This window comes from Xiphophorus couchianus, chromosome 9, assembly GCF_001444195.1.
Source record: "Xiphophorus couchianus chromosome 9, X_couchianus-1.0, whole genome shotgun sequence".
Lineage (NCBI taxonomy): Eukaryota > Metazoa > Chordata > Actinopteri > Cyprinodontiformes > Poeciliidae > Xiphophorus > Xiphophorus couchianus.
Genome location: NC_040236.1, coordinates 14,745,111 through 14,768,405, shown reverse-complemented (window position 1 = coordinate 14,768,405; position 23,295 = coordinate 14,745,111). Strand labels below are relative to the sequence as shown.

At 38.8% G+C, this 23,295-nt stretch overlaps 1 long non-coding RNA gene across 1 annotated transcript; it reads left to right on the top strand.

The window, feature by feature from the left end:
- Positions 1-649: 649 nt before the first annotated feature.
- Positions 650-20,096, top strand: LOC114150316 (uncharacterized). Its single transcript, XR_003596712.1, has 4 exons — positions 650-1,073; positions 6,332-6,339; positions 18,653-18,658; positions 20,086-20,096. It is a non-coding gene; the product is annotated as an uncharacterized LOC114150316 (long non-coding RNA).
- Positions 20,097-23,295: the final 3,199 nt, after the last annotated feature.

Genomic DNA, 23,295 nt, shown 5'->3' with positions numbered 1-23,295 from the left:
GAAATGAGAGGCCCTTACTTGATAACTTAAAAAATATATATTTTAGTTTCATGGTGAGTTGTCTTGTGAAAATACTTTGACAGAGGTTTAAACATTTTTAACCCTTTGTGAATGACAAAATAAAATATGTTTTACACGAATGATTTAGGTTTAATACTCAAAATTCAAATGTGTTTAGTAGCAAAATCTTTAATTTAGACAGTGATGTTGATTGTAAGGTTGTTTTCTTTTACATGCAATATTATGGATTTTTTTTCTTCTATTAATTATACCTGACTGTGATATTAATTTAATTCGTCTTGGTTAATTAGAATTTTAACAAATGAAAACTCATGTTATTTGTTACTGTGAAGGTTTTGCATAAACCAGCCAGAGAGACGTTGATGAAAATTCAAAATATAATCTTAACTTATTAACAAAAAGAATCCAAAAATGATAAATTGGGCCCGAACTGAGGTCAACATAACAAAATACAACTCAAGTGGTAACAGAACAAACTCAAGCACAAACTGACCTAACAAACAACACATGAGGGGAACTTAAATAGTGGCTGATCAGACCATTAACACACACTAGGGGTTAAATAAACACACAAAAACCTAACAAATATTGGTCAGAATATTACTAAATCTATAAATGAAATAAATATCAGAATTTAACTAACTTTCCAAAAGAAGAAACATTAAATAAATGGTAAAATTAAACTAAAGACCAAATTTCCCCCTCGCCTGGTGAACAAATGGAATGGTCTGCTGAGGAAGTTTGACAACCATATATGGACACCAATCAGCTGGAGCTCATCTCTGATTTTCAGCCACAGGTCCAGAGGAAACTGGTAACTCAAAAGAAAAATAATTAATTTGTTGTATTTAACAAAATATACAAAGAACTGACACATAAAGTTAACTAAATGGGTGCACAACAAATAGTTAACTAAAGAGTCAGACTAATGAAAACAAATTTAAAGATAAAAATCTAAACTACTCACTAATCAATACATAAAGTAATATTAAGGGAAAACAAAAAACCATTACCAACAGTGTCTGCGTGTGACAGTCGGGACAGCTGTCACAGTTACATGAGTTACAAGAAAAAATAAAAGCCTCACACTGTTTCTTACTGAAAGATAACTACCAGCCTGTTACAGTGATTTTTTACTGACTCCACGTTTGGTTTTAGTGTAATGTTTATGAACAACAAACAGTAGGTCAGTCAAGGTTACAATAAGACCTCATAAGCCTAAGCAATGATTGTCACATCTCTTAGCATTTCCTATGTTTTTCTTCTACTTTGGTGGGCAACCACAGCTGGAAAATTACAAACACCAAGCCCAATTTCCTCTCATACAGCAAGTAAGTATAGCTCTAATTTTAAGAGCTGTTTTGATGCTGCTACAAGAACCAGAACCACAACTGGAACTGATGAACAATTAACTTCATTTGTAATTTACCCCAGTCAGTGCTGCAGAAATGTAATCGGAGAAGTATTATTTCCTGTTACTTATCCCGTGCTACTCATTCGTTAACTTTGGATATGAATTTTGTTTTTGTCTGAGCAAATTTCACGTCACGCTTTTTGATCTCCCAGTAATCCACTGGGGCCATCAGATCAGTCAACTGGGGCGACGGGGAGTCAGCCAGCACACCAGTCAGCTAGCAGACAGGCGGTACAAGAATGTCTCTGCCATGCAGTCTGATAACGTATGCATTACACCCTTACAGTGGAGCAGAAAGCCACGGTTTAATTAACGTAATCTGAGCTTTCGCTTAAACAAACAGACCGAACCTGTGAAGAGAATCCCCACATCGCCCTTTTCCTCTTCTCTCATTAAAATCCCTCAGAGCTACAGTTGAAGCCAACCTAAATGGCTCCCCTCCATATCTTTAATCTTTTAAGTTGTCATTTTGCATATTTTTGTAAGGAAACATTAGCAGTTGCCACTCATGCATTTTGCCTTTTTAAAGAATTAGGATGAATGACCTAATTAATTAGTCTTGACTTCTATGTGAAAAGCAAAGCTCTTCTAATGTATGGATTATGTACTCCTTTTTCAAATCACCTGTCTTCTTAACTTAACAAGTCACTCTAAACAGAAGTGTTTCAGTTTTGTTTTAACTTAAAAATTAGATTAAGTTCTGAAGATGGTAATTCTTCTCAGCACCATGTGTTTCAGCCCTGGTCTCCACTTCAGCAGGATTATGGATTATCAAAGTATATAGTTGAAGCTCTTGCAGCTGCATTTCATTCCTTAGGGAAAAACTCGCAGTTGCTGAAAAATCCACATCAGAATCAAATGTTGCTCATCCAACATAATGTTTTCTAAAGCAGACAAACGACCCTGAAACTCACATCTTTGAACCAATCCCCATATGCTGTGCTGCTATTCCCATCATCCCTAAGGCAACTTGGGATGTTCACTTTGCATTACTAATTCTGGATTCGAAATGTATATATTTTTCATTTTGCTGCTTTGTTGTAAATTACTTGTTCAGTTTTGAAAAAGAAAATAATTTCCGATCATTTGCTTTTATCCTGTAGATTTTATGATCTGATGTATGGGTATCTACTCAAATTCATTTCACATTTTTATTTTAAAAAAATGTGAAAAGGTGTTGTACCAATCAAAATAGAAAAAAGATACTCGCTGAAACATCCCTGTGGAGACCTGTGTGGGCTTTAACCCCAGCTGCCTATCAAAAACCAATATCCTTAACTTTGACGGTTGTGTTGTTGTTTATAATTCAAAGAATCTGTGTCTAATGCGCTTAAGTGAACCTGGCTGCTGTGAATTTTCATGTCTTCCATGCATTCCCCCATTGCCCACTCATTCTCCCCCATCCTCCTTGCTCCCCAGCAGGTCCCTGTTCAGCCGGTGCTGCTACAGGACCATGAAGACCCAGGATTTAGAGTTGTTGCCCTCCTTTTGCCACTCCGTTCATCCCCTCCTCTCCATAAACCCTTCTGCCCCTCCTTTTCACTCTCCATACTTTTTTTTTTTCTCTAAATACAGTAACAAAATCTTAGGAAAAGCTGATATAATCTTTTCTAAGCTATAAAAGTCAGTCACCCAGAGAAACATCTGCACGGTCAAATTTAAAACAAACTGTCAGGGAATCCGGTGTCCCCATAAAGAGAGAGCAGAGCAGAGCAGAGGGGAGAGGGAGGAGTGCATGGTGGAAAATAAGGGAAAAGGGAATCATTTTAAAGGGGGAATGAGGGGGGTTAAAAGCTATCCACTTAGATTACATAAAAACAAACTTCTCCCAGTGCTTGCGGAGCAGAGCTAACTAGTAATTCTACTAGTTGTTCATTTGGTTGAATTATAAAGCGATTTTCACTGTTTTACAGTCTCCTGACACCAGAGACAGACAAATTTGTGAAAATCTTCAATGTTGGTACATTTACAGGCTGAGAAGAGTGTAAAGTAAATGCTTAGTGGTCAGAGGTTAAAACGATTTCAGAGCCAAAATGACAGAGCAAAAATTTTACTTGTTTGATGGTTGCATGGGGAAATTAACCATAGCAGAATAAATCTGAGTGTGATGGACAGTCATTCGTTTTCATATGAAGCACAGCCAACTTGCATGGAGCATTTTTGTTATTAGACACATTAACCTAACCTCTAAAATACATCTATGAGTCAACAATGTTTTTTTTGTGTAAGCTTCTTACCAAACATACAAATAATAATTTTCAAACATGGGGAATAAAAAAAAAAATATATAGAAAAATATCTGTAATATGTGGGCACACAGACATTTTTCAAATAAAACAATAGTTGTCTTCAAAATGTTTATTTCTAGGCATGCGTGATCGTTTTGCTACAAACTACCAACAGGGTTCATCTATACAGTCATAAGAAAAAAAACAGAAATCAGACTGGACATATTGTTATTCATCTCAGGGTCGAAAACGTAAACGAGCCTCTACAGAAAGCATTATCCTGGAGTGAGTATGGCGAAACAATCCAACACAGTTCACTCCAATTTCCATGGGTTTTAGGTTAGAATGCCACTGAAGTACACGCTGAACGACAGGGGGGCACGGTGCCTTGCTCTGCTCTGCCCCATCTGTTTTCAGGTGAGTGTTGGATTGGCTTAATTGATTTAATGGGAGTGCACAGTGTCAGAGTGGGAGATGGGGAACAAGGGATGCTTCAGGGGAGTCAAGTGTGTTGCAGAACCTCAACTCGATCTTAGGATGCCAGTGTCAGCCACCAGAAACAGCCTGACAGTGATGATACGTGAGGGTAAACACAGCAAATGTGTGAAGTTCCCTTTTTGAACACACAGAAATTTATACACACTTGTTCCTATCCCAGAACATTCTGCTCCCTGCTAATGGTTTGAATAACACCCAGAGTGGTCTGGTAATGCCTGAGCTTGAGGATGGTTTGTGAGAGTGTGTGTGAGTGAGAATGATTGTTGTGTGTTTGTTTTCACACAAGGTGTAAGGGACACAATGACAGGAGCTAATGTGGCTCTGAATGGTGTGTCTAATTACTTGGCCTACAGATAGCTTTTAGCTAAATCACCTCACCTTCTGAAGAGCGTATATCAACAGTGAGGAGGGCTTGGACAATTACATTAGCCCTCTCCCCATCCATTGGGTCCAGCACTAACAATAAGTGGGATTTGCTGCTGCTTCATTGTTATCCTCCCTCTCTCCATCATGGCAGTGATGTTTTCCCTACTGCTTAGGGAGAGGGGAAAAGATGAAAAAAAGATAAAAAACAGAACCCAAAAAAAGGGTAATATAAGGAAGGAGAGGAAAAGGGATGGTGAGAATTGTCAGTAGAGAGTTTACTTATGCTAATGTTTTCCCTGCAAGTGTGTTAGCCGGCCCAGAGAGCCAGAGGAACCTGGGTGACAGCCACAAGTGGACCGAGCTGGTAGGTTTAATTACCAGTCGAGAGAGGTCCTCTGGCTGGATAGCTCAACAACCCACTGTTCACAGCGCTGCCACACACATAAAATTCCATTTCTCCAACAACACTGACTTCCACAGCACAAAGAAATCTAACAACTCAACAGCTCCAAATCACATTACAGTCCAAACAAAAGTTTCTGTCAGTTTTACCTAGTGGCCCATACATTTACAATATACCGCGTAATGGAGAACATGGTCCCTAAGCGTTTTTTACGGTGGACTGCTGTCCATCCATTCATCCATACATTTTCTGTACACCCTTGTCCCCCAGTGGGGTTGGGAGGGTTGCTGGTGCCTATCTCCAGCTGACGTTCCGGGCAAGAGGCGGGGTACACCCTGGACAGGTCGCCAGTCTGTCGCAGTGGACTGCTGTGTGTTTTTTGGTTTTAAAATCCTACACATATTTTTACCAGTTCACATATCCTGGTAAATTTGAGCAAACTCCACATATTTCTATTTCAATGTACATTTTTTGTAATCCTAAATAGCCATTTGGACAAGAAGATGTCTAAGGGTTGTTATGGAAACTATGTGATCCTAAGATGCCACTCTTTCCTGCAGTTCTCTAAGAGTGAGCTTTGGAGATTTTACTGTACCTCCCTCACCATCCTCTTAACCTGTAATGGTAAAGCCTTGCCTCTAGGCATTTTCAGCCTAGAGGCAAGAAGCTGCAAGAAATGATTCCTGTCATATTTCTCTTGGTTAGGAAAAGACATATTTTGATTTCTTTGAAAAACAAAGTTATAGATTAGTACATATAAGTTCCAAGAAAATCTCTGATCAAATTGACAATATAGAAATTAACATAATGCATTTATATTTAATATAGTAATTTTAATATAAATAATTTTTCAAATGATCAATAATAATAGAATGAACATTTTTTTGGATCATATTTGGTTCAACATGAGACTCTCCACTTAATAAACGCACTCAAAATGAAGGTTGGATTTTTCAGAATTTTTCTGTGTTGTGATGGCTTGTTGTACCACAGATTAATTATTTGCTGTTTTACCTGAGGAAACATTATAACGTCTTTATGCAGCGAAAACCCAAATTGGTTTGAAAAGGACCATCTTTTGACCTAGAAAAACCCTGAACCTCAGGATGCAGACATTATGAGGAGCTGAGTGGTGCCAAGTGGCATTAGATCACTTGACAAAAGCCTGTCTTACCTCATTACCCTTGGAGTACCCCTAACCCATCCCAAGGGCAGCCCATCAGCACTGTGAGGTCACACCACCAGTCGCACTACAATGACACCTCCCTCGGCTATTTTTGTAGGAATGGGAACAGGGACTGAATGAGGGAGAGGAGTCCGTCATTTACTGTTTGTGCTGAGGACTTTACAATTAGTGTGCATATTTTATAGATGCCTAATGGCATTGCAACAAACTTGCAGAGGTGTCAGTTCCCAAAATGTCATGTCCTCATTGTGAAAAATAGGTATTGTGAGATAAAACATCTCTCAAAGTTACAAGTTAATAAAGTAGTGATAGCATGTGATCAAACTAGAAAAGATGCGCATTTTATACAAATGAGTATCAAATTATGTTGTGGTGTAAATATAATATTATGAACTTTATGGATCTGAACGCAGTCTGGGAATACTCCACAGAGTCTTTGAGTGACAAAAAGCAAACATTTCTATCTATCAGTTATCTATCAGGACATCAGAAATATGAAAGTTTGAAAAAATAATACATCAGATTCTAAACCTTTATTTAATAAACAAGAATGAAGGAACAATCTGAAAGCTGTACACCTCATTATTCAATGGGTTGTAAAATCTGTGGTTTATTCAGACGCAAATTTAGAAATATAGATGATGGCAGTTTTATTCTTATGTTTCTAGTGTAACATTTAACTTGCTAACTGAGACCTGTGAAGAGAGATAAAAGCTCCTGGGTGTCTTGGAGTCCTGCTCAGAAAGCTGGCAGCTGTTTTAAAAGTTTTCCACTGGTTATTGGTAACTTTTATAGAACTGATCAGCCTTGCGGATCATCAGTTGATAAATTTTTTTTTTATCAACCACCTGCTGCTATTCCTTCCTAAATCCACAGGAAGCAGCAAGAGTGCACTTTGTTTTTTCCTGTAACTATTCGGGGAGTTATGGAAAGTCTCTTGTTCCCATGACTGCTTGAGATCTTTTTCTCTGTGTAATTTAACTGATCTGACCTCGTGAATTAAAATGTTCTACAAGTGTTCTGGGAGGTCCTACTTTATGATGTTTTTCAAACGCTTATCTGTCGTTGGACGATCAATCTATAGTATATTTCATTTTAATTATCATAAGAACACAGAGTACATTTGGCAACTTGAGTATATTGTATATAGACTGTTTTCACCCCAGCCTAAAGGTTGAGAACAGCAGCACACCATCAAGCAGACAGGACACACACCATTCCACCATTCCCACCACTGCCCACTAAACCCCACTGTTTACTCTGTTTTGTTTTTAATCACAGCAAGCCTAAACTCTAGATGTAATTTTCCACTCTGCATACACCTAAACACAAACACAGACACATAGAAAGACACACACACACATATACACCCCCACACACACTAACACATACAGTACGGTAAACTAGGCTCCACAATTACCCCTCAATTAGAGATAATAACATGACCACTTCCTGACCAATCACCTGCAGCCTCTCCATGACTCACACAGTGTCGCACTACAATCTCTCTCCCTCTCTTGCTCTGTCTTTTTCCTTCTTATCCTAAACACACACACACACACCCTGTTAGATGGCCCACAAAGTTAGTGGTGGCTGTAGAAATCTTTGGTGTTTTTGTCTGACTGCTGTGCTTTATGATTTTCTCTGTATCAGGCAGGTGGAGCACACCATTCCCTCATTTTATGGAGATAAATGTTAGCTTTTTGTGGTTTCCCTCATACACTAACTGCTGTGAAGACACACACCCATACACACACGCCTACACGCCCACGCCCACACACGCCTGCACGTGCACATGCACACCCCTACCGTATATATGCAATACTGGGCACATTTCCTGGCAAAACAAAACAACAAAAAACTTTCCTCTCTCCTAGCCTGTCTCATGGATGAGTGAGAGACCGGTCTGTTCCCACACTATAACCACCAAAGAGGACCTAACATATACTTTCCTTCCCCTTCTGTCCAACTGCTAAGCTACGTCTTATTTTCCAATAGCGGAGATATGGGAAATGCAACAGCAAACGTAAATTTTAATGCTGTCTTGTAAGTAATCCATATTTAATTACTAAGTGGAGATTAACTGCTGGCATTTGCAAGTCACTCTCAAAAGCATACTTGAAGAAAATGTAAAAATTTCCAATGTAACAATGCTAAATGCAGTACATCATTTTTCCAGACAAGCAGGCAACAATTCTTCAGAAAGCTGATTAGTGGACCTAACAAAAATGCTACCATTCTTGTGACTCGTACCATTTTTTCCACAAATTTCATGGTTTAGTAATCTAATTCACTCACTGTCAATATTTGTTGCAAAATGCTGACTGCCTTGAGCTGTTATTCTAAGTGTGTGGACACCATTTTTCTTTTAGCTGAAAGGGTTTTTATATTTGTCTGTCTTCTTTTATATGCTTAATCCATATAAAAGTACCACATGTTAAATGTGGTACTTTTCTAGACTGCTCTCTCCAAGACGTTCTTTTGTTTTCTTTGTGATAAGGTACTGAGTACACTCCAGTAAAACAGGCTCACACACACACACACATGCACGCACACATTTCCACTTCCTTTAATTTGTAGTTTAGTTTACCTTTCCAAATGAACTATTTTGTGATAATTTTTATTTTTTCTTATTTGGAAATCTCCTTTAAATGGCACAGTGCTGAAAATGTACTGTATGTCCGCTTTTAGATTTTTCCTCATTGTTTTGTCACATTTATTTCTTTAAGCTATTAAACACATTTTATGGCAAAATTAGCATTTAAAAGCTGCTTTTAAAGAATTATTCCATTTATATGAAACAGTTTTCAGGTCTTTGTGGTCCTGGATGAAGTTGTGCTACAATAATAAATCATTTTGTAAAACTGTATGCTCTCATGGTACCTCAAACCTGTAACAGAGGTTTTCAAAAGAGGCCCACCTTGCTGGGAGTGGAGTGGAGAAGAGTGGCTCAATGCAGCTCCTAAAACTGCCGGCTCATAGCACTGGTGGAAAAGAAAGCCAGGTATGGTGCTTTCTCCAAAGCTCTGACTTTTCAAAAAAGATTTCACAAAATTCAATTTCACTGAACTGAAATAACCCTTTAGCTCTAAAATTTATATAAAACACCAAACCCAGTCAGCACTGTCCAGCACATCAACATACAATCACACACACAGCAGCAACAGCAGAGGCCAAACACATGTACATCCCTCTTCATTGAGAGCTGTCCCTCTGACACTCATGGGATCATACAGAGTCCAATATAAAACATTAGCGGATTGACACTATCACACCAGCTATCCAGCAGAACCCCTTTCACACATAATTACAGGCTATCATTTACCCTGCCAGGAGAACAGGTGCAAGGGGGAGGGAGAAAAGCCCAGGCCCGCTGTCTCCTTGGGCTTAGGGCTTTTTCCTGGCTCTGAGAGGCCTGCATTGACAGAAACAGAAGGGGGGACGCAAGTGCCAATAAATCACGCAAACGTGTAAATGCCAGGGCACCGCATTCCAATACGCAACAGGAGGCCAAATGACTACAAGTCCCTTTCTCTTTCTTTTTCTGTTGTTTTAAGACCCACCATCTCCTCCTCCCACCTACCCACACACATATTATTCATGGCTGTGTTTTTCCCCTCCCACCATCACTCTCTCGCTTATTCATGCGCTCTGCTCCCTAAAGCAGCTAATAGCATAATTTGAGGAGGAATGTTCCTGGAGTTTCCTGTGAATTCTGCCATTAGTCATCCGAATGACCTTTCTGTTCCTCCCCTTTCCCCTCTGTGTCACTAACGCAGCACTGCTTTGGAGCAATGGATGCCTTGAGGAGGGCAAATAAGAACCAGAGAGGCATAAGTCTTTAAAAAAACATCTATGTGTGCTGGATTTGAAGGTTTATCGTAAATGGGTTCAGTATCTGTATGTTTTAATGAACTCACTTCTGTCTGTAAGTGTGTCAAAAAAGGTTGTTGCCAGGTCTGCCGGCGTGTATGTGGGGGTGCATGTGCGTACGTTTGTAGGAGAAAGAGCAACACTATAGAGAAAGTTCAGAGGTAGGTCTCCAGTACTTACCCCTTGACACAGAGTTGTTAACGTGAAAAAATAGCGAGAAGTAGTAAGTGTACTGGGACCTTTTATGCTTGCCATGTCTGAGGGCTTTGTTGCAGATAAACTGTTGGACTCTGTAGGCTTAAGTGGAGAATAAAGTCAAAACGGCTCCAGGTCAGTTCACCTTTTCCCCTTTTTGACTCCCTTCCAGTTCCCAAGCATTACGATTTCATCCACACCTGCTCTCATTTAGCAGCTATAAACAAAACGCTTCATACCAGGGACCCAAACACAAGAAATCACAAAAATGCTTATCAGAATGACTTTTCTATTTTATAAAGCCAGGAGTCAGACAGTTCGTCTCTAAGGTTTTATTCGGTAAAAGTGGGGCATGTAGATTAAGTTGCATTTCTATTTCTGTATGTAAAAAAAAATAAAAATGTGATGATCAGAGTATTTTGATATGTAAATAATAACAGCAGACATTTTATCAGTTCTCAGAAGTTTTAGTTAATCTCAATTTTAATTCTACATATAATTTCTGTTATATATCACAAAAATTCTGTGTTGTTGCATTGCTATACTTTGTCCTGATGCTGCCTATTTGGTTACTACAAAAGCAACCAAATAGGTATGTAGCCTTACTGTTAATTAATAATTCACAATACTAACTGTTGATTATATTTAGCTGCTTAGGATCTCATATTTGATTTTCAGTAATAATTACTAATGATAATGATGACTAATGGCAGTGTTAAATGGCCATTAATTGGAAGAAGTTTTGCTTTGTCTCCTGTTACAAACATTTTATAAATTGTTTATAGCAATTTGTTTTTGTTGTAGTAGTTAGCGATTTGCTTTGTAAGCATAACGGTCCTAATTTTTCTTACATTAGTTGGGTAAGTTATGATAGTATACTATAAATGCTCTATTGCATTAAGCTGCTTCTCAATAAGGATTTTATTGCCTATTAAATATACATGCGCCAGTATGAAAATTTGAGTGAAAAAACAATATTTAACAACAACACAAAGATTATACATTTCCTTACACTTTTGACACTGTGTAAAATTGGCCACACAATCATTCTTCTTCAGTTAAAACACTCTATTAACCTGTGATGCATCACACACTTCTCAAAAAAAATATTAAAATCATTTTCAGTGGAAATTTAAATGACGTGTTATGGTTGGTTCAAAAAGTGTGTGGGAGAAACCAAACTGGATAGCACCAAACCTGAGTACCTGTCCTGACAACCATTAAGGAGCTTTCCAGGTGCAACTTTCATTTGAGGTGTAGAAAAAAAAACTTTGGTCTCTGAGACAAACAAAGATTTACCAGCGAGAACCCAGAAAAGAATAGGCCCTCTGGACTTATGCTCTTTGGTAAGATTGATTTTTTTTGGATGGATGGATGGATGGATGGATGGATGGATGGATGGATGGATGGATGGATGGATGGATGGATTGACATTTAATAGAATGTTTTTGCAATACTGTTGAAAAATTTAAACATACCGACAATTACTATAGGTAATTACTCTCCTACTATTAGCAGTAAATCATTAGATCTAAGTTTTTGTTATTATACCCTAAAAATAATTAGAATTTTCCAGTTTTGAAACATTCATAGCAGAAACATACCTTAAAATATAAGCCAAATTGCAGTACCTCTCATCAGGAGAATCAGTTTCTCAGCCCTAAGTTCTGTGAAGTTTCTCAATCCTAATTATCCAGCCCTCCATCCCAACACCCTGAGCCTCTGTACCGCCACTCTCCATCAACCTGCCCCCCACATCAAAAGCCATCAATCTCCCACAGTACAGGGGGAAAGGCAAATATTTAGAGAAGTACTGAGCCCCCATAAATCTGTAGTAGGAGAGAGAAGGAGAACATGATACTCGCCCTGTTCCTTTAAACCTTTACCCTCACCACAATCGTCAAGGTCCCTGAGCAGTCCTTCGTCTTGATGACTGTAGGAAGCCCTGGGAGGCACAGGAACCAAAGAAGAAGAAAGGAGGAGGTCTCTCCGGTGAGAAAGACAACGGAGATTAGGAGATTTAAGGAGCGAGAGAACATCTTATGTCACTCAAAGGAAAACACAATTTCAAACACAAAAAACAGAACTCACAGAGACACATGGACATAGTGGTGGAACTCCTCTTCTTAGGCTCTGATTTATTACAACTCTCAGTTGCACTCAAGTAAGACTCTTGAATATTTGCAAGTATTTATGTCCTTTCTCATTTGAAAACAATATGGCTTTGAGCAATAAAGAAAGGAACGCTGCACCAACAGGGCAAGGGTGGGAGGTCACTGAGAGGGTAAATTGGAGGCAGAATAAAATAAAGCTTGCTCCTTCAAAACCTGGCTGGATAGAGAGTGAAGCTGTTGCTCCTTAGCAACTTAAAGGGAAGCTAACAACAAACAGAGCTAATGTTCTACAGTGACTTTGATGTAATCATGTCGCTTGTATTTTCATATTAAAACAACCAAACATTAATTTAAAATAAAATAAAATTTATATATATATATATATATATATATATATATATATATATATATATATATATATATATATATAGCAAACAAACAGCATTGTAAAGACAAAATATTACAGTGAGCAGCTCAGAAACAAAGATGTGGATGAGTTTAAATCATGGGTTATAAAACAATATCGTAAGCCCTGGACATGTCGGAAAGAAACTTAAACTGACAGTCGATCCACAGGTCAAGTGTCAAAAACAGGACAAAACAGACAAAGTTTGTGGTCAAATGATAAAGAAGTCAGAGATAAATAACTTTGTCAAATTATACAAGTAAAGAATCAAGGAGAAGATATTAAAACATTTATGTTTTCTTCAAAATCTTAGTAGGATTGTTAATCTTCGAAAACCAACCAATTCAAACTATAAAGACGTTTAACATCAATTTTTATGCACACAGAAAAATTAAAAATGTTCCTTGTGCACAATTGTACATGTACCTTAAACCCAAACATTTGAATTACATTGTTTAAAGAGTAAAGTAGGGACATAAAATCATCTGGCAAGTGTTATGGGGCTTGACACCCGGGGAGTGACTTCGCTCGCTCTCTATTTCCTGTGGAACGTGTGTGACGAGGCGACAGTCGCTCAGCCTCCTGACACCATGTGATCTGTGACATTTTTAGCTCACGAGTGAGGAAAATTAAATAATGTTCAACTTTTGTCGCTGTCGTCACTATCGATAACGTGTTACATGTGTTGGTTCACCCCAAAAACTGACGCTTTTTGCTGTCATTTGTTGTTCCCCTTGAGTCAAGCCCATTATACTGCCTTCAGCAACTTTTAGTCAAGGGATATCTAAGAGGTTGCACAAACGCAATAAAAGATTGTCCCCTTCAGACAGCTGTCAAAAGTAGTGCGAGGGATTTAAGCAGCTTTGCATTGTCCCCTCTGACTAAGCATGGCTCCCACGGGCATGAGGTATCGATTGCTTGGCAGAATTTGCGACCTGCTTCCCTGAAAGACTTGTTGATTGACTTTTCAACCCCACTGGGACGCAAGACATGCAGATGGAGAAGTATGAATGCCTTAACATGAAAGTGCATGAAAGGGGCAGCAATAAATAAAAGACAGAATACACACACGGAGTCAAACTAGTTATCCTTAAAAGTAAGTACTCAAAAACAGATCCAGTATATGCACATGTCTCATGGATAAACAACGATTCCATTATCGCCTCCAAAGCTGCCGTATTCATGAGAGGGATTTGCCCCGAGCTGCATTATCATGGCCCAGCTCCTGCCTTTGTTCTGGCCTTTGTTGGCTTTTCTGCCTGCCTGTGTCGCTGTCAAATGTCACGTCCCTAAAGACCTTGTACTTGGAGCATCAGTGTCAATAATTAGATATACAATATTATGGAAGCCTGAGGACTGCTCTACGTAAGAAACATTAAGGGAATTATGTTTGGTACTGTACCGGGTCTTTGAAGTAGTCCTAATGGCACTGGATGAGAATAAATCTCAAAGCTGTCCTGTTTTAGAAAGCTGTTTTATACACTGAAGTTGTGACTAAGAACAAAGCAGGATATCAGGATTAATCAAGCCTCTATTACCAAAAGCAACAGCAAAAACTCACCCATGTCAAGCACATGCAATGAATATACAACATATTAAGATTAAAAGATCATACTAACTCCACTCAGAGAGATCTGCAAATCAAAGATTAAATTAAAGACAAAGAAGCCAAAAAGAACAGATGTCTGATTCATTATCTGCCTTCTCCTATAATCTTCCTCTTCGTACTCTTCTTCATTTTCTAAATAGTATTAATTTAACAGGTTTATTTTTTTCATTTATTCACAAACACTGTAATTTGCTAGCGAATGTATTGTGTATTGGAGCTTTATCGATTTATTGACTCAACCATGGCTTATGCCTTGGTTGCTGATTTTTAATTTTTTTATTTTATGAGTTTCAGTGCATCTCAACACACTCAATCCAAAAAATAGAGATGTTCCAGTTGCTCATCTTCCTCTCTTCCTTCATCATTGAAGGATGTGGTATAGATAGTCAACTAATTTCTTTACTCCACTGTATCACTGCAAAAAAGGTCTTTCTGTACTTCTTCCTTCACTCAGCAACCAGACCTATGCTTGAACATGAGGGTCCAAATCTGGTCATATATTTTGCTCTGAAATACTTTTGATTTCCAGAAAAAATCAAAAGCCAAAAGTGAGATTTCTCTTCCCTTTTTCACATTTTTGTTCCCGCAGCTTTCTAAAACCAGTTTCAAGAAAGTGCTGCACATTAGCTTAGCTTCTGTCCAGTAATAAGAAAGATATATGATAGTAAAGCGCCATTGTTTTTCTGAATTTTAATTGGTTCTATGAGTTTTATATCTTCTGTACTTTTGTGAAATGTTTCATTCACATTTGCCATCTATGTATCGGTCGACTCAGACTCTCTCTTCCCGTTTCATCCTATATTAAAAGAAAGTGGTCCCGCAAAGTTTCCTATTTTACTCAAGTGGCTTGCACTCTGTCATTGCCCTTCCTATTTCTTCTTTAGAACACACTCCCACAAACACATGCGAGCTGAGACTGCAGCGTACAAAAGGTTTGGGATGTTCTGCCAGTGGGCACCTAATTGCTTCTTACTGATCCAAATAGAACATCAGAGGCTACAGCACTTCATCAGACCTCCAATGAGATCTGCTACTTTGGGCCTGTTCATTACCCTGCTGACCCCCCAGCTCGACCCCTCATACGTGCACATATTACACACACACCTCCACCGCTTCACCTACCCTTGCTCATTGTCTATGGGGTTTAATTGGGGCGATGTTCTCCTTTGTGTGCTGGCTCAATGGCTGTGGAGGACTCCATTGTGGTGCTGAATGAGGGCAGGAGTGTTCATTAGGTGAGTCTCTGAATGAGGCCTTCTGGAGGCAGGGTACAGAGAGCAGGGGGCTGCCCGAGACCTCCGGAGCGGGTGAAACCGCATGCTCCTCTCCTCTCTTCACCTCTGTTCTTTCTTCTCCCCACATCTCCTTCCCTCTCGTCTCCTCTGCCGCCCTGCTCCTCTCTCGTTGTCTTCACCTCTCAACAGTCTGACGCTTGCCCCTGAAAGGCAGCGGCTACGTTTGTTGGAGGGACAGTCTTTGTCCATCCCTGGAGAATGAATTGCAGGGAGAGAAGAGTGAGAGTGATCAAAGACGGACTGCAGAAAAAGCAAGGACCACCTCTTCTGATAGAATAGAAAGAGAACCAATGAGACTTAGTCTGTGCGAAGTTTCACCAATTAGCTTTCCTTTTCCAATCTCAACTGTTGATTTTTTTTTAAAGGGATAGTTCAGGGTTTTTTTGTTTTTTTTACGTGAGAGTCTTTTAGAAGGATGTGAGCAGACTAATACTGTATCTTACCTGTAGCAGAGAAAGCCCGAAAGTGAGACTAAGACCAAAGTAAATCATAAATTAACTCCAATTTCAACTACTATATGGTGGCTGGTGCAAATGGTATTTTATTTTCGTTTGACCCGTGGTTAAACAATGGTTTAACAATACTATGGTTTAACTACGTATAATGTACTTTAACTGCTGGATTATTTATTTTTCCTTATATTATTTTACTGTTTTCTGGTGATGCACATAGAATCATAGCATAGAAGCAATCATTCCTAATCTGTGCAGTAACACTAGTAATCTTACTAAACAATGTTTCCATCAAAACTCACTTTTAATGGTGAGATCTTTATACATTTTCAAAATGATTTTTTTTACTTGGATGAAAAGGTAAATATGCTACCTGTGGTAAATAACAGGTAGCATATTGTTTAGTAGTAATACTACATTTATTAGTACTACTAGTAGGTTACTTCTTCAAGATAGCAACTAGGCTAACAGTGGACTTCCTTCTTAAAACAATGCTAGTCTCACAAACGTCATCGCCCTTTTACACAAAATATTTAAACAAAAAAATATATATTATTATTAATTGCTGTTGTTTTAATTATTATGTTATTAAGCAAAGTGGTTTAAAATGAAAAATAATTACATTATTTTAATCAATGGCTTCTTTGTAACCAACCATCAAATGTAAACATGTAGAAGTTTTAAAGGTCCTTTAAAGATCTGTCTTATTTTAAGATCGGTGACGTATATTTGGGTCTTATCCCCAGCTGGACGTCCGGACCAACTAATTTGTATTTATGCTAAATAAAGATGCTAAGCTAGTTATCAGCTTATATCACACGTGTCAAACTCAAAGCCCGGGAGCCAAATCTGGCCAACCATAACTTTTTTATGTGGACTTCTAGACTCTAGAATGACACACGAATCGAACCTTCAAGATAGCAAATCAAAGCAGTTTTTATTGGTATACTGCCAAAATACATCAGTGTGAAAATATGTTCAGTATTATTTTATTTTAAGAAGTAATTATTGAATGCAAAGACAGCTCTCTACTAACATTTTAACAATTTATTAAATGAGTTTTTTTCTTCCAATACATTACAACACAACCGGCCCTTTGAGGACATTCATGATATCAATGTGACCCAAAATAAAAATGACTTTGACGCTCCTGGATTATCTGAAAGTTTTTGAGAACAACTACATTTAAAAACCCAGAGCTAATAAAAGTGATTGATTATTGATGAAATGTTTGTTCACTCTTGCTCAGCCAGTTTACTTTTTGGGCTCTATGTCCAGATTGTTCTGCACTTGGAGCAGAACAATCTGGACTATTGTTCTGCTCTATGTTTCTACCAGTTCAGCCACCCAAAAGCAAACGTTACATAAGCAGGAAGCATGCTCTGAAGCAGAACTTGTAGAAATGAAATGTGTGTGGAGGAAAAATGATTGACTGCGCTGCCCGCACCTCAATTTGAATGAAGGTTATGCTCCCAAAATCTGATAGCTGTGTAAAAGGAGCACTCATCTCAGTAGTGTCTGGTAAAAATAAATATAGAATCTGAAGGAAAGTAAGCAGGTGGTCATTCCTGCACACTATTTCACTGCAAGAATTGGCAGCAGTCAGACAAGCGTGGAGCACAGCCAGGTTCAGACTGCTGATCCAGAGATGGATTTTAACCCACTGAAGGTTAGAAAAATTCAGGTCTTTATTTCAATCTTATTTTTTTTTTTCTTTTGAGGCTTTTTGAACGATGAGTCATTTGAACCAAAAGCCTGTTTTAATTAGCTAAAAAGACAAAAGTTTGGTTGGATATATTTTAAATGTATTTTGACTTGTGAACATAGCATAAAAATAGGTATGGACCATTTAAGATATGTAGAGCAATACATTTGAAGAGGAAATCTTTCGGTGTTGAAATCAAATGCCAATGTTTGCTGTGACTGATACTTTTCTCCTTCCAGACTTCTGCACTGAAACATTTAAGCTGCCAGAAGGGTTGACAGCTTTTGGCAGAACACCGTTGGTAAGTCCTCCAGCTCTCTGCCAGAAGCTGAGTGCTCCGTTGTGAGTGTGGCGTGCAGTCGGAAGACGTCTGGTTAACAGACTCCAACTTTCACACTGACCAGAGCCCCTTCACCTCCTCTCTGCCCAGCCGCTGATGTCATTATCCCTGCGATACAAACACACAGACCCACGCACAGAACGTCTCCTCCACTCTCCCTCAGCAACTCTCCCTCAGCAACTCTCCCTCAGCAACTCTCCCTCAGCCACTACCTTCCGCTGTTTACATTTCCTTCACAGCCCCCTAGAAAACAATTCCAGATTTAAACACAAGTCTAAATTTATGCTTAATGCTAATCTGACATCATCAGAGAAGTGTGTGGGATTATGGTGTGTATGCACAAAGTCAAATCTTGGTACTGGGTTTTCACTACCACCCACGTTACTGTTTGGTAACGCCAAGTTTCTGATACAGGCTGAACCATTTCTCTACTCTGCAGCTCCCTGACTTCAAACTCACTGCCTTCCCCGCTCCTCTCTCGCTTTTGAGAGAATTTATTTTTCTGTCTGGACAGCTCACAAGCTTATCTGTCAGTCATGCTGTTCAGATCGCTGTCTATTGAAGATACAAACTCTTCTGCAGGTGTGACGGCAAATTTAAATGTGGTAACTTGCAGGTGTTTTAGCTTATTGACATTCATTTAAGTGACTTTTAGCAAACCTGATCTCCACAGAGAGGGACCATGGACGTGGGGCTCTGTTCTATATCCCAGGTGAGGGTTTTTTGTCCCTTCCTGTTTAGCCTGGGCGTCCTCTGCACGTAAACACTCTGGGGCCTCGTCTGCTCCAGAATTTGCGGATGTATGAATCTAAAGAGCAAGAGTCATGGTTTCAATCCCCCTGAAATGGCCATTGGACAGGTTAACTAAAGGGGCGCCAGGTTGGCCCATCATCATGCAACGATGCATAAGATCTGCATGACTTTACCAAACCGCTATGAATTATAAAAGCCATCAATCCTAGACAGTATTAAATACATACGAGAATACAAAAATATTCATCCTTTGAATTTTATTCTGTTTTGTTCCATTTGGTACATTTTAAAGTGCTGAAAAGTCATTTCAGCAGCAGCATAATTCAAGCTGCTTGATATGATGGATTAAAGTTTTCCTTACCATGTGTAATCATAAAATGAACTTGGAGCCAACCTTATTTGTCACAGTTAATTACAGTAGAATAAAAAAAGTAGCTGACAGTTTATCATCTACTCCTCTGATTGCAGATGTTTTTTCTTGTACTCACTTTCAGACTTTTGAAGATCGACAGACATTGCCTTAAATGGCACTTTATCTTTTCTTCTCCATTTTTAAGAGTGGCTAAGTGAGATTTATTTTAGGTCACGTAGCTCAGATAAATACAGTCGTGAATTACTACAAAAATTCTCTCAACTTAAAAGATTTAGCATTCATTTAAAAATGCTTCAGTTGCATTTCATTTTTAGGAATTGTTGTGTTAATCATTTTTGCAGTGGCGATTCTGTGGAAAAATCAATTAGTCCTCTCTGATTTTTTTCACCACTGAATAAATTTGCTCAATTTAATTATGCTAGCAGTATAAGGTGATGCTACTGCTACTGGTAAAGACTGATTTAATGTGAGGCTCTTATCTTCACCCATTACATGTGGAGTATGCAATAGCTGTTGTTACCAGCTTGAAGATCTCTGCTTTAATTCTGAGAAAGCCTTTCTGTCCACTTTCCTTGCGCCTCCATGGGTTTTGCTCTGGTTACTTCTGGGGGACAGTCAAAAACACACATCTTTGTGTATTTTTTTATTTTGAAGGAATGAATTAGACAACAATGCATGGACGTGTACCAGTTCAGGCCTCTGTAGACTCCTTGGAACAATTAACTATAAAATAAATTGGAGCTTACTTCTTAAATTCAGTAGAGTTATTAATGACTGCATTTATTAAAAATATATTTAGCTAGATTAGGTATCACACAAATCACAGCTCATTCAGTGCAATCCCTTGTTGTAAGGAATGTTATGTGTGTGAAGTTAAATTCTCCCAAGGGAATTTTAAATGTGCAATAAGCTGAAATAACACAGATTCAGCAGATAAAAATAACATCATTTACATATAATTGTAGCATAACATTTATGGGTTGAGCAGTTGCAGAAAATAACTCAACATATTCAAAATAACACAATAACACAAAATGTCATTTAAGTGCATTCAAAAATAACAGTAAGTCTCATAAGACAGTAAATAAAAACATTTACTTCAAAAAGACTTTCAAAAAAGTAATTTTCATAATTGCTAAATATTTTTTTTAATTCCATCACAAAACTGCATTTCAAATTCCAATAAATTTCAAATCAAAATATTAAACATTTATATTCAGAGATGTAACATTAACACTATTATTAAAACTACTTGACATTTCATGAAAAACACATTTGAAAAGCATATGATGATTTTGCAAAAAAAGCATATTTTATAACTTTCAAAAGTTTATGTTTAATTAAAGAATTAAGTGTTGTGCTATTTGTATCTTGCTTCTCAGACTTACTGTGTATACTGCGTTTACACAGTATATTTTAAACCAGTCAATTACCAGTAACAAGTAACTAGTTGTAATACAAAACACTATGGTGTGTGTCAGTACACACCATGGAGAAGACTTTGCTGTCCTGTTATCCAGACCGTGCCGGCTCTGATCACAGGAACAGACGCGGTCTGAGATAATGAATTCAAGAGCACAAGCGCCATGTTGCCGCACCCAACCTTCTCATCTCTGACACAGAGTGGAACCACCACGACACCATCTGTGGGACCACACAGCAGGAGCTCAGCCTCTCATCAGTCTCAACATCAGTTGCAGTTTTGGTCAGAGAATAACTTGACTGTGACCATGGAGCGTGGATTCACTGCTCTCACAAATAGAGCTAATTTTTTTATTTATTTCTTTTTCTGCTGCTAAGACCAGTTGTTTTTCAAGATATATCACATTTACCGTCCTCATAGACAAAACATTATTTAGGTTACATAGTTATCATTTGCTCCTTTGTTTATGTGGTGTTTTGCAGAACTAAACTTATTGTGACATGCCACCACAACCTTTAGTGTTTTTCTTTTTTTATTTGGACTTTATTGGGATCACTTCTTCTGGTCAGCTGCAGTTGAGATGGAATAGTGGTTTTCAGAACAATGAAAGGAAAAAAGAGAGAGTTGATATACTATGGCAGCTTCAAATTGAAGAGACCAATGGTGGCTGAGCAGTGAGAATTATGGGCCTTCTCGACTTAAGTTCTTGACTGATATGTTTACATTGTCTGTTAGTATCTGAATGAAAACCAGAACACCAAGAGCAAAACGAAAATCCAGCCCTTCCAAGTAAATATACTGTGGCCGTCAATCAGTTTCTTTTGTGAATCCATAGAGATGAAAGACAAAAATGATGAGGAGATTGGCTACAGAACAACATTTATCAAGGGGAATGAGAAGACAGGCTTTCAAAAAAAGGTTGATAATGAAGTGTGCAAATCTTTTCCCTTCAAATGGGAGGAAAGCAATGAAAAAGTTCAGTGCTACATGTAACCATGATGAGATTTGAAAGGGTTGGATAAGGCCTGAGAGAGGTCTTGTTCCAGTTTGCTTCTGGCACAAGTGGCACAGCCAGAGACAGTAGTAGAAACATGAAGCCAGTTACAAGATTCATTCCTGGGATCTGACTTGTTCAGGAGTGCCTGGTGAACGATGCTTTCAGTGCCTCAAGACAAAGATCAAATGGTAGAAGGAGTCGTCGTAAAAGAGTATTCGACTTAATTTAGCAAAATCCTGGTTGCTAAGTGATTGTGAAATCGGGTGAAGAAAAGAGACCAGTACAAATACAGTATTAGGGATTACATCTACAGCTGGATTTTTGTGATTTGAACTTTACTATGTGGGGTTTTGTATGAAGGGTGAATTTATTGACGAGGAGCGCACAATCACCACCATCATGATTCTCTTCTGCAGGGGAGAAATGTTTCAAGACTAAAGCACAAGATGGAAGTTTGTGATTGCCTCATGACAAATATACTTAAAAAATCAGGTGCACTACACAGTATAGTAAATCTATACAACATCAACTCAAAGCTAGTTATGTATACATTGTTGACAGACTCAGGGATTAGGAAATGCATGCAGTGAACTTCTGTCATCAATCTCTTTGTATGGTACTCTAGTCACATGTGCAGAGACAAAACACTGGCCATGTTATGAGTGTGCAAATTCATGCGCATTCATTTCCTATCATGTCAGACACTTAGTGCATAGTTGTCTTACAGCTTAGGAAACTTGGCAACAGTTGTCCCCAAAAACACTGTGAGAAAGTATTGCAAGATGCTGTGTTGAATTCTCCAATGTGTTTATTTGCTCTGCCCCATAAAAAATTTGAGAACATTGAGTTGCCTTCTCCTTCATTACTGTACATACTGAGGCCTGCGATTGAGATGGAGCATGGAAGGCCTGGGGAACAAATGTTTACGACCAGAAGTGTTTTAGAATGGTTATGGGAAGATTGATGTTTGAATGACTCAAAAGCAGGGACGCATCAGTGATGGTGGTGGTGTACTACTTCTTCATAACCCATTCTCGTTTCTTAACTTCAAAAAAAAGAAAAAAAACTGGGGAAAACACAAACAACCCAGAGCGATGTGGACTGAGACTGGACCGCGTGAGCTGGATTCCGTCAGAGCGGAGAAGGTGGGAGTCCAGCTGGGTCCCATTACGGCTGAACCACATGTGTTCATTGGGGAGTTGGGGGGCAGACCAAGGGGGCAGGATGGGAGCAGAGAGGGCAGCGAGGAGGAAGTGCTGAGAGCGATGGACCTAGACCCTATGAAGCTTTATTAGCCTGTCGTCTGCTCTACTCAACAGAGCTCCTCACACCCCCTTGTAACACCCGCCACCTTACCTCACCTCTACACCCCCCCCAAACCTTTCTGCCCTTGGGCACCGCCAGGGCAGAAAAGTATTAGAAGAAGGGAGACGGGACTGGACCACCCAGACACACACACACACACACACACACACACTCACACATAATGGCTACCAGGAGGAGGCCACTGCATGAGAGCTGCAGCTGGGAGAAGAGAGAGGGACATTTACAAACAGGCATGTGTTTAAATGACACAAACTACACACTCTGAAGTGAGGTGCACGTGCACGCAAAGAGTAACTGCGACAGACAGTTCAGTCTTTT